A 19,040-nucleotide genomic window follows, 5' to 3' on the forward strand; every position below is an offset into this window, starting at 1 on the left:
TGTCTGGTTGCTGTTAACACCTTGGTTAGGAGCTCCTCTAAGGTGTCTGGTTGCTGTTAACACCTTGGTTAGGAGCCCCTCTAAGGTGTCTGGTTGCTGTTAACACCTTGGTTAGGAGCTCCTCTAAGGTGTCTGGTTGCTGTTAACACCTTGGTTAGGAGCTCCTCTAAGGTGTCTGGTTGCTGTTAACACCTTGGTTAGGAGCTCCTCTAAGGTGTCTGGTTGCTGTTAACACCTTGGTTAGGAGCTCCTGTAAGGTGTGGTTGTCTGGTTACTGTTTGCTCACGCTCTCCCTGAGTAGGACCACCTCTCCCTCCAGTTTGGTGAACTCATACCTCAAGGCAGCCATGGTGGTGAGGAGGGCCTGAGCCTGCTCTGCACTGAGGGGGTCGCTCTCCTCCTGGGGCGTGTCCTCCACTATGGTGGGAAGAGAGGTGCTGGATGTGCTTTTTTGGGTGGGGAGGGTAGGGGTGAGGGTGGTGCTGGTGGAGTTTGTCTTGTGGGAGGGCATGTCACTGGTGGTGTCCTTCTCTCTCTCCGCTCTCTCCTTAATGGTCTGAAAGTCTGTTTCAAACAGCCTAAGATTACCTTGCACCATGACAGTCCCAGTCTTGTAGAGGTTGATTGTTATCATGGTGCTGTCAGGGTTGTCTGTCTCTTTGACTTTCAGCTTCCACCCATTACAGATTCCCCCTTTCTTTATGGATGGGTAGTGACAGCAGACTGCTGAGCGCTATGTATTTGGCTTGTCAGTGAGGAAGATGAGATTACTCACATCACCGTTTTTGTAGAGGCCTCCCCTTTAGTAGTTTCTGTTTAAAAGCTTTCCTCGTTGTGTTATTTTTGGCCTCTGGAGGGTAAAGAATGGATTCCGTGCTGAGGGGGAGTGGGGACATGGTGCCTGTGGGCTCTGCTACTGCTGCTGCTCTGTTCTGCTGCCCCGTTGCCATGGTAACCGGTTTTGTTTGCTGCTGTTGCTAGCTAGCTAGCTCTAATTTAGCGCTAAAAACAGTAAAAAATAATGAAAAATCTTCACACAAAAAAACAGAAGATATGTTTAAAGTTAGAGTCCGTGCTCCTTTTTGGTTTACTCACTCAGTTTGGTCGTTTGATGTAGTTGTATTAACCCCCCTTACTATGTTTGTTCTATTCTGATTGAATAGAGTTTTGTTCATCACTTCTTGTCTTGAATTCTTTTTAGATTCGAGTGTTGATCTCATTCTAAAAACAAAAAAAAATCAATAAATCAGGAGCTCACGTTGAGTATGTCTCTCTGTCTCTCTGTCTCTCCGTCTCTGTCTCTGTCTCTGTCTCTGTCTCTGTCTCTGTCTCTCTGTCTCTGTCTCTCTGTCTTTCTCTCTCTCTCTCTCTCTCTCTCTCTCTCTCTCTCTCTCTCTCTCTCTCTCTCTCTCTCTCTCTCTCTCTGTCTTTCTCTCTCTCTCTCTGCCCATGTATTGATTTCAGCCCAGAATCCCCCTGCTGACCCACGGTAAACTAACAGCCAGGGAAACACAGCCAGGCATGAAGCCAACCAGGGAAACACAGCCAGGCATGAAGCCAACCAGGGAAACACAGCCAGGCATGAAGCCAACCAGGGAAACACAGCCAGGCATGAAGCCAACCAGGGAAACACAGCCACGCATGAAGCCAACCAGGGAAACACAGCCAGGCATGAAGCCAACCAGGGAAACACAGCCAAGCATGAAGCCAACCAGGGAGACACAGCCAGGCATGAAGCCAACCAGGGAGACACAGCCAGGCATGAAGCCAACCAGGGAGACACAGCCAGGCATGAAGCCAACCAGGGAGACACAGCCAGGCATGAAGCCAACCAAGGAGACACAGCCAGGCATGAAGCCAACCAGGGAGACACAGCCAGGCATGAAGCCAACCAGGGAAACACAGCCAAGCATGAAGCCAACCAGGGAGACACAGCCAGGCATGAAGCCAACCAGGGAGACACAGCCAGGCATGAAGCCAACCAGGGAGACACAGCCAGGCATGAAGCCAACCAGGGAGACACAGCCAGGCATGAAGCCAACCAGGGAGACACAGCCAGGCATGAAGCCAACCAGGGAGACACAGCCAGGCATGAAGCCAACCAGGGAGACACAGCCAGGCATGAAGCCAACCAGGGAGACACAGCCAGGCATGAAGCCAACCAGGGAGACACAGCCAGGCATGAAGCCAACCAGGGAAACACAGCCAGGCATGAAGCCAACCAGGGAGACACAGCCAGGCATGAAGCCAACCAGGGAAACACAGCCAGACATGAAGCCAACCAGGGAAACACAGCCAGGCATGAAGCCAACCAGGGAAACACAGCCAGGCATGAAGCCAACCAGGGAGACACAGCCAGGCATGAAGCCAACCAGGGAAACACAGCCAGGCATGAAGCCAACCAGGGAAACACAGCCAGGCATGAAGCCAACCAGGGAAACACAGCCAGGCATGAAGCCAACCAGGGAAACACAGCCAGGCATGAAGCCAACCAGGGAGACACAGCCAGGCATGAAGCCAACCAGGGAGACACAGCCAGGCATGAAGCCAACCAAGGAGACACAGCCAGGCATGAAGCCAACCAGGGAGACACAGCCAGGCATGAAGCCAACCAGGGAAACACAGCCAGACATGAAGCCAACCAGGGAGACACAGCCAGGCATGAAGCCCAGCAGAAATGGAGCAGAGTTAGAGCATAAACCCATCTACAGTACAGCAACACACACACACACACACACACACACACACACACACACACACACACACACACACACACACACACACACACACACACACACACACACACACACACACACACACACACACACACACACACACACACACACACACAAAGGGGTAGTAAACCCCATCTGAAGCAATACAGGCACACAGAATATATCTTGCTGATTTTATTATGTACAGTGACTTTGTGTGTTTGGGAAAGTTACTTCATATGAATAAAAAAAACAAATGTCAAATGAATTATTAAGAGTAGAATCCATCTACAGAAACACAGACAGAATAATACAGCTCCTCAATCTGAACAATTGTCAGGATAAAAACAGAAAAGATATATACTGAACTGGTGTACTGACATTACATCCGGCCAGCATCAGAACAAAGGGATGAAGACCCACTCTCTCCTAACGACCACACTGACATGATCCAGATTAGTGGCATTCACATCATTAGGCTTCAGGGTAACTAGTAGACAGACAGACAGACAGACAGACAGACAGACAGACAGACAGACAGACAGACAGACAGACAGACAGACAGACAGGCAGACAGGCAGACAGACAGACAGACAGACAGACAGAGGGATAAAGACTCTCTCCTAACGACCATCCTGACAAGAATCACACTCAGTCTCAGTGAAGAGTGTAACAGTACGATGGACCCATTATAGCACATCAGTCTGTCTCAGTGTAACAGTACGATGGTCCCATTATAACACATCAGTCTGTCTCAGTGTAACAGTACGATGGTCCCATTATAACACATCAGTCTGTCTCCGTGTAACAGTACGATGGTCCCATTATAACACATCAGTCTGTCTCAGTGTAACAGTACGATGGTCCCATTATAACACATCAGTCTGTCTCAGTGTAACAGTACGATGGTCCCATTATAACACATTAGTCTGTCTCAGTGTAACAGTACGATGGTCCCATTATAGCACATCAGTCTGTCTCAGTGTAACAGTACGATGGTCCCATTATAACACATCAGTCTGTCTCGGTGTAACAGTACGATGGTCCCATTATAGCACATCAGTCTGTCTCAGTGTAACAGTACGATGGTCCCATTATAACACATCAGTCTGTCTCGGTGTAACAGTACGATGGTCCCATTATAACACATCAGTCTGTCTCAGTGTAACAGTACGATGGTCCCATTATAACACATCAGTCTGTCTCGGTGTAACAGTACGATGGTCCCATTATAACACATCAGTCTGTCTAACTGTAACAGTACGGTGATCACATTATAACACTAGATAATGACTGGCTGATAAGTGGCTATTGCCATCTTCTCTGACACCCGTCTTATGACTTATTTAGTTATAATTGAGGCAATACGGGTGGATTTACCCTCATTATACCGTTTTGACTCAACATTAATCTGTTAGGAGGTATAAAAAGGAGACTGTCACACCCTGATCTATTTCACCTGCCTTTGTGATTGTCTCCACCCTCCCCATCTTCCCCATTATTCCCTGGGTATACCTGTGTTCTCTGTTTGTCTGTTGCCAGTTTGTTTTGTTTCATCAAGCCTACAAGCGTTTTTCCCTCTGCTCCTGTCTCTCAATTGTTCCTGTTTCCTAGTTTTCCCGGTGTTGACCATTCTGCCTGTCCTGACCCTGAGCCTGACCCTGAGTCTGCCTGCCGTCCTGTACCTTTGCCCCACCTATCTGGATTACTGACCTCTGCCTGCCCTTGACCTGCCTTTTGCCTGCCCCTGTTTGATTAAATAAACTGTTGTTACTTCGACATTGTCTGCATCTGGGTCTTACCTGAAACGTGATAGAGACAGACGTGAAACAAGTGTATTAATTTGGCTAACTTAATGAGTAATTACTGTTTGTCATGATTAATTAATGCAGCATTAAAGCTAAAGAGGTTCTTATAGGGGTTTATTGTGTGTGTGTGTGTGTGTGTGTGCAAGGAATGCGTGTGTAATCTCTCGATAGGAAGAGCGATATGAGTGACGGACATACTGTAACCAGGGGATACAGAGATGCCTTACTAAGCAGCTACAGAAAGACTAAGGGGCGATAGAAATAACAGAAGTCTGTTGTTAATACGTCATTATGATTATGACAATAAGCCACCTTGAGTCATATCAATTTCTTAACATTCGGCACTTCCTGGTGCAAAAGAATCCAGTTTGAATCTGATTCATTCTTAACGGCAGTAGTAAGCTCAAAGAGAGCCTAATCATGGACCAACTGTTGAAATTGTCACTGGTTCACATCTTGATATTGAAAATATAACTAGAAACGTTTCAATAAACATTTAAAGGGGTAGAAATTGTGATTCCTTCCATAAGGACTGTAAATTGTCACGATCAAGGCATATTGATTCAGTTGTTGTAAAGATGGGGGAGAGGTCCATTTGTGATAAAGAGATGCTCAGCATTTTGTAAAACCTGTAACGCTCGTCGTTAGGTGGAAGAGAGGAGGACCAAATTGCAGCGTGGTACGTTTCCATATTTATTAGAATACTTAACAACACGAACAAAACAATAAACAGAAAATGAAACTAACGACGCTACAGACCTGAACATGTGAACATAGAGACAACGAAGAATGCAATGAACAGGAACAATCACCCACAAACAAACAGTGAAAACAGTCAACCTTAATATGGTTCCCAATCAGAGACAATGACAAACACCTGCCCCTGATTGAGAACCATATTAGGCCAAAGAATAAACCCAACATAGAAACACATAACATAGAATGCCCACCCAGCTCACGTCCTGACCAACTAAACAAGACTGAACAAAGGAAATAAGGTCAGGAACGTGACAAAACCACAGTCAACCAAACAAGTCCTGCAGGCTGTAGTTTAATCTAATCTTGACTAATTGCCCTATGATATTGTCAAGTGCTACAAAGAAGGACCTTGTTAAGCTGCAGCTGGCCCAGAACAGAGAAGTAGGTCTTTCCCTCCAATGTATTGTACATTGAACGGACCCAGTATATCCAGTAATGTGGCCATCTTTTTGTCTGATTTTCTAATCCAGCTGGTCGGCAGGGCGCTCCCTAAGCAGCGCCTCTCTCACTGGATGGTGGAGGCTATCTCCCTGGCATACAGCAGCAAGGGTCAAAGGTTACCTGGCAGTGTACACGCCCACTCCCCCAGGGGTCAGGGCAGGCTAGCTCCCTGGCATTGTCACGATCGTCATCAGGGTGGAAATGACCGGACCAAGGTGCAGCGTGGTGAGCGTACATTTCTTTTTATTTATGAATGTCGCCAACAAAAACAAGAAACAACAAAAAACGAACGTGAAGCTGACTAGGGCTATACAGGCCACTAACACAGACAACTACCCACAACTAAGGTGGAAAAACAGGCTGCCTAAGTATGAATCCCAATCAGAGACAACGATAGACAGCTGTCCCTGATTGAGAACCACACCCGGCCAAAACATAGAAACAGAAAACATAGAAATAAAGAAACTAGAATGCCCACCCTAGTTCCACCCTGGCCTAGCCAAAATAGAGAATAAAAGCCTCTCTATGGCCAGGGCGTGACAGGCATACAGCAGAAAGGGTCAAAGGTTACCTAGCAGTGTACACGCTCACTCCCCCAGGGGTCAGGGCATCGTCTTGGGTATTGACTATAGGAGACACTGTAGGAGACATTTTTGCTGCGGTGAGTTGGGTATCACCACACATTTTTGTGAGGTTTAATCGCTTGGATGTCACTGGCCTCGTCAGGTGTGATTGTAGATACTTCAACCGAAGAGGCGAGAGTGTGACTCCCCCACAATATGATGTACCTCGTTTCCCTCCTTCAGGGAACCGTAGTTATAGTCATAAAGTTACGTGTTTGTGTTGAGCATTTCAAATGATCTTTAGAATCAACTTACATATAGTTCTGATAACACACTTACCCCACCAGACAGGGGGTTTTGGGGATGTTTTTCAGCAGCAGGGACTGGGGAATTAGTCACGATCGAGGGAAAGATGAACGGAGCAAAGTACAGAGAGATACTTGATGAAAACCTGCTCCAGAGCGCTCAGGACTTCAGACTGGGGTGAAGGTTTACCTTCCAACAGGACAACAACCCTAAGCACACAGCCAACAAGACAACGTAGGAGTGGCTTCGGGACAAGTCTCTGAATGTCCTTGAGTAGCCCAGCCAGAGCCCAGGCTTGAACCAGATCGAATATCTCTGGAGAGACCTGAAAATAGCTGTGCAGCGACGCTCCCCATCCAACCTGACAGAGCTTGAGAGGATCTACAGAGAAGAATGGGAGAAACTCCCCAAATACAGGTGTGCCAAGCTTGTAGCATTATACCCAAGAAGACTCGAGGCTGCAGTCGCTGACAAAGGTGCTTCAACAAAGAGTCTGAATAATTATGTAAATGTGATATTTCAGTTTATAAATTTTAATACATTTGCAGAGAAAAACAAAAAACGTTTTTGCTTAGTCATTATGGGTATTGTGATGTCATTATGTGGTATTGTGATGTCATTATGTGGTATTGTGATGTCATTATGTGGTATTGTGATGTCATTATGGGTATTGTGTTTAGATTGAAAAAACAATTGAATCCATTTTATAATAAGGCTGTAAAGTAACAAAATGTAGACAAAGTCAAGGGGTCAGAATACTTTCCGAATACACTGTATGTATACGTAGTAATGTATGTATGCGTGCAAGTCTGTAATGTCCATGTTAATGTTTTTAAATGTATGTAAATTGTAAAGTATTTTCTCTGTTGCCCCCCCCCCCCACACACAACAGAAATAATGCTTTGAGCAGATGGATTACTTATAAAACAGTGCCCTCTAGTGTTCACATAGATACATGACAAGGGATATACAATATGTGAGCAATTAAAACACATGGAATTGATTTACAAAAGTAATGATCAGTGTAGAAACCAGGACCTTTAAGTAGCTCTAGGCTGTGATTGGACTGTAACGTTTGAGATCATTGGTTAGGGGACTACATTGACCTCTGTCGAGTCACTGAAGAGACACATACCAGTGGACAAAACTGGTTGAAATGATTTCATTCATAGTGTTTGCTAGGAGCCGTATTAATAACCAAACTGACAGGCAAGCCAGTTCCTAACATATAAAGGACAGATGTTAATCTGTCTGAAATGCCTCAAAAGTGTACGGAACACTGCTTTAGAGCTTGGTAGGCATTGTATTGAATCCAAAGGAAAACTGAAAATATCAGTTAGGACTCCAGGGTATTGAGGAGCATATCAGTTAGGACTCCAGGGTATTGAGGAGCATATCAGTTAGGACTCCAGGGTATTGAGGAGCATATCAGTTAGGACTCCAGGGTATTGAGGATCATATCAGTTAGGACTCCAGGGTATTGAGGATCATATCAGTTAGGACTCCAGGGTATTGAGTATCATATCAGTTAGGACTCCAGGGTATTGAGGAACATATCAGTTAGGACTCCAGGGTATTGAGGAGCATATCAGTTAGGACTCCAGGGTATTGAGGAGCATATCAGTTAGGACTCCAGGGTATTGAGTATCATATCAGTTAGGACTCCAGGGTATTGAGGATCATATCAGTTAGGACTCCAGGGTATTGAGGAACATATCAGTTAGGACTCCAGGGTATTGATGAGCATATCAGTTAGGACTCCAGGGTATTGAGGATCATATCAGTTAGGACTCCAGGGTATTGAGGATCATATCAGTTAGGACTCCAGGGTATTGAGGAGCATATCAGTTAGGACTCCAGGGCACTGAGGAACATATCAGTTGAGACTCCAGAGTATTGAGGAACATATCAGTTAGGACTCCAGGGTATTGAGGAACATATCAGTTAGGACTCCAGGGCACTGAGGAACATATCAGTTAGGATTGGGAGGCTAAAGCAAGAGAAGGATGCTCTGCAGTTCAGCTCAATGTTCTTGAGGAGACAGCAGAAGGGTGAAACCTGAGCTGATGACGCGGTGGTGATAGAGTGATGCTGAGCTGGGATGTAAACGGAGCCGGGAGGTAGCTGCTGCCTCCTGGTCCTCCCAGTGCTCCAGGCCTGGTCATATTCTGCTGCCTCCTGGTCCTCCCAGTGCTCCAGGCCTGGTCATATTCTGCTGCCTCCTGGTCCTCCCAGTGTTCCAGGCCTGGTCATATTCTGCTGCCTCCTGGTCCTCCCAGTGCTCCAGGCCTGATCATATTCTGCTGCCTCCTGGTCCTCCCAGTGCTCCAGGCCTGGTCATATTCTGCTGCCTCCTGGTCCTCCCAGTGCTCCAGGCCTGGTCATATTCTGCTGCCTCCTGGTCCTCCCAGTGCTCCAGGCCTGGTCATATTCTGCTGCCTCCTGGTCCTCCCAGTGCTCCAGGCCTGGTCATATTCTGCTGCCATGGGACAAAAAGCTGTAAGCTGAGTCCTTTGTCTGTGTGTGTGTGTGTTTGTGTGTATGTGTATGTGTATGTGTGTGTGTGTGCATGCTGAGCCCACTGCCTGCCAGGCATTAGTAGGCCTGCCATTGACACAGACCCAGGACAAGGCTTAAAGCCCCTATATACCCCAGCAATAAATTGTCACACACACACGCATGCATGCATACACACTTTCCTTCTCCAACAACACAGAGCTTATGAGAATGAGCAGACCAGTAGTAAGGTGGAACCTTTTTTCTCTCTCATCATAATCAACTAATCAAATGTATTTATAAAGTCCTTTTTACATTGGCAGATGTCACAAAGTGTTTATACAGAAACCCAGACTAAAACCCCAAAGAACAAGCAATGCAGACATAGAAGCACTATTGTTGCCAATGACAACATTACCCCACATAAATACACCTTATTGATCTTATACACTGAGAAGGCATGGTGTGTGTGTTTTTGTATAAATACATCATGTGGTTTCTTTTCTAAACTCTCTCTCTCTCCCACTAGAGGTACATGAAGATGGCTGTGTTGGTCTTCCATTACCAGGGATGTTACAGATCCCAGTAGACCTAACCACTCAGCGGAGGGATATACATACATCACTGGAGGTGTTGTTGGTCCCAGTAGACCTAACCACTCAGCGGAGGGATATACATACATCACTGGTGGCGTTGTTGGTCCCAGTAGACCTAACCACTCAGCGGAGGGATATACATACATCACTGGAGGTGTTGTTGGTCAACAGTAGACCTAACCACTCAGCGGAGGGATATACATACATCACTGGAGGTGTTGTTGGTCCCAGTAGACCTAACCACTCAGCGGAGGGATATACATACATCACTGGAGGTGTTGTTGGTCCCAGTGGACTTAAGCACTCAGCGGAGGGATATACATACATCACTGGAGGTGTTGTTGGTCCCAGTGGACCTAACCACTCAGCGGAGGGATATACATACATCACTGGAGGCGCTGTTGGTCCCAGTAGACCTAACCACTCAGCGGAGGGATATACATACATCACTGGAGGTGTTGTTGGTCCCAGTAGACCTAACCACTCAGCGGAGGGATATACATACATCACTGGAGGTGTTGTTGGTCCCAGTGGACCTAACCACTCAGTGGAGGGATATACATACATCACTGGAGGCGCTGTTGGTCCCAGTAGACCTAACCACTCAGCGGAGGGATATACATACATCACTGGAGGCGCTGTTGATCCCAGTGGACCTAACCACTCAGCGGAGGGATATACATAGATCACTGGAGGCGCTGTTGGTCCCAGTGGACCTAACCACTCAGCGGAGGGATATACATACATCATTTTTTAATTTTATTTCACCTTTATTTAACTAGGCAAGTCAGTTAAGAACAAATTCTTATTTACAATGACGGCTTACCGGGGATTCAATCCAGCAACCTTGCGGTTACTGGCCCAACGCTCTAACCACTAGGCTAGCCTGGTATTGATCAACTCAACAATTGGGTCAGAGCACTCTAGTAAAGAAGATGCATTTCTAAAGAGAGGAGTTTAAAGTAGGGTGGTTAGCGTTAAGACGATATCAAGATATCCCAAAGAACCGGACTGTCAGTGATGTCTTAGTAATAGTATATCCCTCCGCTGAGTGGTTAGGTCCACTGGGACTAACAACGCCACCAGTGATGTATGTATATCCCTTCGCTGAGTGGTTAGGTCCACTGAGACCTAACTTATGTCAAATACTTATGTCATGCAATAAAATGCTAATTAATAATTTAAAAATCATACAATGTGATTTTCTGGATTTTTGTTTTAGATTCCGTCTCTCACAGTTGAAGTGTACCTATGATAAAAATTACAGACCTCTACATGCTTTGTAAGTAGGAAAACCTGCAAAATCGGCAGTGTATCAAATACTTGTTCTCCCCACTGTATATCCCTCCGCTGAGTGGTTAGGTCCACTGGGACCAACAACGCCTCCAGTGATGTACGTGGACAGCGACAAATACCTAGGTGTCTGGCTAGACTGTAAACTCTCCTTCCAGACTCATAATAAACATCTCCAATCCAAAATGATCTAGAATCGGCTTTCGCTCCAGCAGGTATATTTCACTGGTCACCCCCAAAGCCAACACCTCATTTGGCCACCTTTCCTTCCAGTTCTCTGCTGCCAATGACTGGAACGAATTGCAAAAATCATTGAAGCTGGAGACTTATATTTCCCTCACTAACTTTAAACATCAGCTATCTGAGCAGCTTACCGATCGCTGCAGCTGTACATAGTCAATCTGTAAATAGCCCATCCAATCTACCTACCTCATCCCCATACTGTTTTTATTTACTTTTCTGCTATTTTGCACACCAGTATCTCTTCTTGCACATGATCATCTGATGATTTATCACTCCAGTGTTAATCTGCTAAATTGTAATTATTCACTACTATGGCCTATTTATTGTTTACCTCCTCATGCCTTTTGCACACACTGTATATAGACTTTCTTTTTTCTACTGTGTCATCGACTTGTTTATTGTGTTATTGGCTTGTTTATCGTTTACTCCATGTGTAACTCTGTGTTGTTGTATGTGTCGAACAGCTTTGCTTTATCTTGGCCAGGTCGCAGTTGTAAATGAGAACTTGTTCTCAACTAAGCCTACCTGGTTAAATAAAGGTGAAATAAAAAAAAAATTATATATTCACTCCCTGTACTTGCTTCTCGTCTCCAGCGTCAGTCCTTACATGTTTACAGTTATTTCTTTCCCAGGAAATTGGGACCCAGTATAGGATAATAATATATGCTTTTATGTGATATATTATATAGATCATGTATTATCGAAGTTTCCAGGTGATATATTATATAGATCATGTATTATATATGGTTCTAGGTGATATATATATATATATATATATATATATATATATATATATATATATATATAAAATGTATTATATATGGTTCTAGGTGATATATATATATATAAAATGTACTATATATGTTTCTAGGTGATATATTATATAGATCATGTATTATCTATAGTTTTAAGAGGTGATATATTATATAGATCATTTATTATCTATAGTTTTAAGAGGTGATATATTATATAGATCATTTATTATCTATAGTTTTAAGAGGTGATATATTATATAGATCATTTATTATCTATAGTTTTAAGAGGTGATATATTATATAGATCATTTATTATCTATAGTTTTAAGAGGTGATATATTATATAGATCATTTATTATCTATAGTTTTAAGAGGTGATATATTATATAGATCATTTATTATCTATAGTTTTAAGAGGTGATATATTATATAGATCATTTATTATCTATAGTTTTAAGAGGTGATATATTATATAGATCATGTATTATCTATAGTTTTAAGAGGTGAACTAAAGTGTTGGGGATTGAGATCTGATCTTGTGGGAATCTTGAAAGGAAATGTAAGAAAGACAGTCAAGACCAACAGGTAATATTGATGGATTTCAAATGAAGATATCATATTATTTTCTTGTCAGGCCAGGTAAAAACGTTGTCATTATTGCACCATGCATAAACATGATACTGATCAGATTCAGTCATTTGTAGTCAGTTCTACACCTTGAATACTGTGCAAAGGTCATTGTGAAATAAATATGTTGATGGCAGAGTATTAGCCACAAATTACATATGCCATTCAGCATGCAAACCAGACTTCATCTGGGGTTAACATTCAAGCTCACAACGCCATACTGCAGTCACCAATCGCTCAAATGTCAATTCATGTCTAGCTATATACTTTAACTCTAAATATGTTAAACTACAATTCCATTCAAAACATCCATTGCAATGCATTTCTCACAAAATCCACCACAGTTTACGCATACTGCCAGAGCTGTTATTATGCAATACAAATCTCCCAATAAACCCCATGAACTCACACTGAGATATGAGAAATTCTCTGAGGCAGGTTGATTACGTATCAGAATTATTAACTGACTACGGCTCGGAAGGCCTTGGGACAACACTCCATGCCTCTGAAATTACAGTATAATCCATTTCCCCCCCCCCCAGAACCGATAAAGACTCTTGTATGCAAATGTAGCTGGGTCAGTGACACTAAGGCCACCGTAATCATAATTCACCATCTGGACTGCCTACCTCTCGGGAAAGCTATAGGACCACACTCTTTCCCTCTAAAGCTTCCCTCCAGCAGCATATCTTCTATACGGTGTCTGGTGTGGTTGTGAAACTCGTTCAGGCTGAACCTGGATCCCTGGCGGTCGGGCTCGGGGGGCCACGGGGGACCCTCGTTAAACTAATGACACACAAACAAATTAGAATTGTTCATGTCTTTATTGAACACAGCGTGTAAACATTCACAGTGCAGGTTGGAGAAAGTATGTGAACCCTTGGATTTAATAACTGGTTGAGCCTCCTTAAACAGCAATAACCTCAACCAAACATTTTCTGTAGTTGCGAATCAGACCTGCACAACGGTCAGGAGGAATTTTGGACCATTCCTCTTTACAAAACTGTTTCAGTTCCACAATATTCTTGGGATGTCTGGTGTGAACCGCTCTCTTGAGGTCCTGTCACAGCATCTCAATCAGGTTGAGGTCAGGACTCTGACTGGGCCGCTCCAGAAGGCGTATTTTCTTCTGTTCAAGCCGTTCTGTTGTTGATTTACTTCTGTCTTTTGGGTTGTTGTATCACCTAACTTCGGTTGAGCTTCAATTGGCGGACAGATAGCCTTACATTCTCCTTCAAAATGTCTTGATAAACTTGGGAATTCATTTTTCCGTCAATGATAACAAGTTGTCCAGGCCCCGAGGCAGCAAAGCAGCCCCAAATGATGCTCCCTCCACCATACTTTACAGTTGGGATGAGGTTTTGATGTTGGTGTGCTGTGCCTTTTTTTCTCCACACATAGTGTTGTGTGTTCCTTCCAAACATCACAACTTTAGTTTAATCTGTCCACAGAAAATTTTGCCAGTAGCCCTGTGGAACATCCAGGTGATCTTTTGCGAACTTTTTAGACAGCAGCGGCTTCTTCCATGGTGTCCTCCCATGAACACCGTTCTTGTTTAGTGTTTTACGTATTGTAGACTCGTCAACAGAGATGTTAGCATCTTCCAGAGATTTCTGTAAGTCTTTAGCTGACACTCTAGGATTCTTCTTAACCTCATTGAGCATTCTGCGCTGTGCTCTTGCGGTCATCTTTGCAGGACGGCCACTCCTAGTGAGAGTAGCAACAGTGCTGAAATGTCTCCATTTATAGACAATTTGTCTTACCGTCAACTGACTTTTAGAGATACTTTTGTAACTCTTTCCAGCTTTATGCAAGGCAACAGTTCTTAATCTTAGGCCTTCTGAGATCTCTTTTGTTCAAGGCATGGTTCACATCAGGCAATGCTTCTTGTGAATAGCAAACTCAAATTTTGTGTTTTTGTGTTTTTAATTGGTTAGAGCAGCTCTAACTAAAATCTCCAATCTCGTCTCATTGATTTGACTCCAGGTTAGTTGACTCCTGGCTCCAATTAGCTTTTGGAGAAGTCATTAGCCTAGGGGTTCACATACTTTTCCCAACCTACACTGTGAATGTTTAAATGATGTATTCAATGTAGACAAGAAAAATACAATACAATAACATTTGTGTGTTATTAGTTGAAGCACACTGGGTTTGTCTATTGTTGTGACTTAGATGAAGATCAGATCAAATTTTAGGTCAAATCTATGCAGAAATCCAGGTAATTCCAAAGGGTTCACATACTTTTTCTTGCCACTGTAGATGCATATCAAGTGTGATGATTCAAAATGTTGAGTAAATGTAAAGAGAAGAAGAGAGCTGAGTCATACTGGATGTCCAGACCAGAGACGACCAATGAGCTGGGAAGACAGAGTCCTAGAGCACCAGACGAGAGACGACCAATGAGCTGGGAAGACAGAGTCCTAGAGCACCAGACGAGAGACGACCAATGAGCTGGGAAGACAGAGTCCTAGAGCACCAGACGAGAGACGACCAATGAGCTGGGAAGACAGAGTCCTAGAACACCAGACGAGAGACGACCAATGAGCTGGGAAGACAGAGTCCTAGAGCACCAGACGAGAGACGACCAATGAGCTCTGAAGACAGAGTCCTAGAGAGCCAGATGAGAGACGACCAATGAGCTGGGAAGACAGAGTCCCAGAGAGCCAGATGAGAGATGCCCAATGAGCTCTGAAGACAGAGTCCTAGAGCACCAGACGAGAGACGACCAATGAGCTGGGAAGACAGAGTTCCAGAGAGCCAGGCGAGAGACGACCAATGAGCTCTGAAGACAGAGTCCCAGAGAGCCAGATGAGAGACGTCCAATGAGCTCTGAAGAGAGAGTCCTAGAGCACCAGACGAGAGACGACCAATGAGCTGGGAAGACAGAGTCCCAGAGAGCCAGATGAGAGACGTCCAATGAGCTCTGAAGACAGAGTCCTAGAGAGCTTGGTTCCATGGAGATGATGACAGCGAAAGCACAAGTGCGGTTTTTGATTTGATGAGGCGAAATGTAACGGGAAACAGCGAGAACGAGCACCAAAAACAGTCCCAAAGTCACTCCCAGCTCAGAGGAATCAGGTAAACTAGCAATGTAATGTGTCTGAATTTTGATGACGCAAAGTCAGAAAAAGACAGGAACACTGAATCACGACGAGCCCAATCAACAACTTAATGAACTCGCATTCCCCAAAGGAGTTCAAAAGTGTCCGTTTTCTTAAAGGAAAGAAGAACGAGATCAACTTGAGGCAGAACGAGAGCTGCGTTCTTCTCTCTTCCTGCCCAGGGTTTCTCCTTCCCTTTGTGCTACAGTAGCACACCATTAGAGAGGGAGTTCAGAGAGGAGGAGATCAGTGACGGCTCTGTGACGGGAACGACACAGAATACTCCCTGGGAGACACAGATCACTGTGTCAAGGCACTTACAGGAAACACTGCTTTGAGGCATCACACAGAGAGAGAGAGAGAGAGAGAGAGAGAGAGAGAGAGAGAGAGAGAGAGAGAGAGAGAGAGAGAGAGAGAGAGAGAGAGAGAGAGAGAGAGAGACAGAGAGAGAGAGAGAGAGAGAGAGAGAGAGAGACAGAGAGACAGAGAGAGAGAGAGAGAGAGAGAGAGAGAGAGAGAGAGAGAGAGAGAGAGAGAGAGAGAGAGAGAGAGAGACAGAGAGAGAGAGAGTGAAAGAGAGAGAGAGAGAGAGAGAGAGAGAGAGAGAGAGAGAGAGAGAGAGAGAGAGAGAGAGAGAGAGAGAGAGAGAGCAGAGAGAGAGAGAGTGAAAGAGAGAGAGAGAGAGAGAGAGAGAGAGAGAGAGAGAGAGAGAGAGAGAGAGAGAGAGAGAGAGAGAGAGAGAGAGAGAGAGAGAGAGAGAGAGAGAGAGAGAGAGAGAGAGAAAGAGACAGAGAGAGAGAGAGTGAAAGAGAGAGAGAGAGAGAGAGAGAGAGAGAGAGAGAGAGAGAGAGAGAGAGAGAGAGAGAGAGAGAGAGAGAGAGAGATGGGGAGAGAGAGAGAGAGAGAGAGAAAGAGACAGAGAGAGAGAGTGAAAGAGAGAGAGAGAGAGAGAGAGAGAGAGAGAGAGAGAGAGAGAGAGAGAGAGAGAGAGAGAGAGAGAGAGAGAGAGAGAGAGAGAGATCAGAATCCCAGGACTATTGGATTGGAATAGAAGTCCTGACAAAGTTCCAACAAATATCCAATAGGTGGTTATTATCAGTAAAACGTCACAATACGGTGCAGAGCGTTCAGTTCTGGCTGCTGGAGGGCAAGGTGACCCCCAGGTGACCCCCAGCTCCGCTAAAACCATTGACAACTACGTGTAGTTGACAAAGGATTGTTAAATACATTTCAGCTATTTGGTTACCTCATGAAGAGCATGGTCAGAAGTACACATTTCAGATGAATTCCATACAAAACACATTTAGCTGTATCATCAGAGTTACACAGGAAGTAAATGCATGCTGTTTATGATCAGTAAACATCAATTGATCATGTATTTTCAGATACGTCACATTAGCCTTTCCATTTGGCATATGGAAATGTTGCTAAGGATTTAGCATTCTTTGTTTTTCTATCTCTCAAAACCCTGTATGCTCCTTAACTGACCGTCTGATCAAACACAGTCAACACTGAGGGGTTAACAACTAAACCTGTATTGATAGACTATTGTAGAAATTGAGGCATTCGACTGGATTAAGCTTCAGAACATTCTACGAGAGCCTAAATGTCCACGTCATGTACACCGCAGTCATATTAACATATTTCAGATGAGCAATTACTAAGTCCATTATGAATGAAATGAAAGGAATCTTATGAAAGTCTCATTCCCTTGTTGTTTTTCAACCCGAAAGCTCGTTATTCTATCGACCTCCTCTCTAATCACTGCCTGCAAGCCGTCTGGGAGAAAAGCTGATGAATAGAAATCAAACACAATTAAGACTTGACGAACACCTGGGTTCAAACACTATTTAGCTGTGATTGGTTGAGTTTGCCTGGAGCCATGGAACTAACAGAAAGGACTCAAAAGTGCAAACCCCACCCACCTGCCACTCCAGGTAGGCTAAAGCAAAAGCTCAATATATCGAAAACATGTTTAATAGTATGTGAACCCAGATTATACAGGGTGTGGATGGGACTTCCTACTGTAAAAGTATAGATTATACAGGGTGTGGTTGGTACTTCCTACTGTAAAATTATAGATTATACAGGATGTGGATGGTACATCCTACTGTAAAATGATAGATTTTACAGGGTGTGGATGGTACTTCGTACTGTAAAATGATAGATTATACAGGGTGTGGATGGTATATCCTATTGTAAAAGTATAGATTATACAGGGTGTGGATGGTACTTCCTACTGTAAAATTATAGATTATACAGGGGGTGGTTGGTACTTCCTACTGTAAAATTATAGATTATACAGGGTGTGGTTGGTACTTCCTACTGTAAAATTATAGATTATACAGGGTGTGGTTGGTACTTCCTACTGTAAAATAATAGATTATACAGGATGTGGATGGTACATCCTACTGTAAAATGATAGATTTTACAGGGTGTGGATGGTACTTCGTACTGTAAAATGATAGATTATACAGGGTGTGGATGGTATATCCTATTGTAAAAGTATAGATTATACAGGGTGTGGATGGTACTTCCTACTGTAAAATGATAGATTTTACAGGGTGTGGATGGTACTTCCCATTGTAAAATGATAGATTATACAGGTTGTGGATGGTACTCACGCCCTGACCGACTAACACATACAAAATAACAGAAAACAGGTCAGGAACGTGACAGTCAGTTAGCTTTTATGTTTTTATTTTGTAGCAGCTAATGAGGATCCAAACAAACAAACAGACCAATCCAAAGTACCACAGTACCAAAATACCATAGTACCATAGTACCATAGTACCATAGTACCACAGTACCACAGTACCATAGTACCATAGTACCACAGTACCACAGTACCACAGTACCACAGTACCATAGTACCACAGTACCAAAGTACCACAGTACCACAGTACCAAAATACCATAGTACCACAGTACCACAGTACCAAAGTACCACAGTACCACAGTACCACAGTACCAAAGTACCATAGTACCACAGTACCACAGTACCAAAGTACCACAGTACCACAGTACCACAGTACCAAAGTACCAAAGTACCACAGTACCACAGTACCACAGTACCAAAGTACCACAGTACCACAGTACCACAGTACCACAGTACCATAGTACCAAAGTACCACAGTACCACAGTACCACAGTACCACAGTACCATAGTACCACAGTACCAAAGTACCATAGTACCAAAGTACCACAGTACCATAGTACCACAGTACCACAGTACCACAGTACCATAGTACCAAAGTACCATAGTACCACAGTACCAAAGTACCATAGTACCACAGTACCACAGTACCACAGTACCATAGTACCACAGTACCACAGTAC

At 44.0% G+C, this 19,040-nt stretch overlaps 1 protein-coding gene across 1 annotated transcript in view; it reads right to left on the minus strand.

Annotated features, from left to right (window-relative positions):
• Window positions 1–19,040, minus strand: part of LOC139553403 (acid-sensing ion channel 1) — a 430,248-nt gene that overhangs the window by 146,190 nt on the left and 265,018 nt on the right. The window lies entirely within an intron of this gene.

This window comes from Salvelinus alpinus, chromosome 2 (assembly GCF_045679555.1).
Source record: "Salvelinus alpinus chromosome 2, SLU_Salpinus.1, whole genome shotgun sequence".
In the NCBI taxonomy this organism is placed as follows: Eukaryota; Metazoa; Chordata; class Actinopteri; order Salmoniformes; family Salmonidae; genus Salvelinus; species Salvelinus alpinus.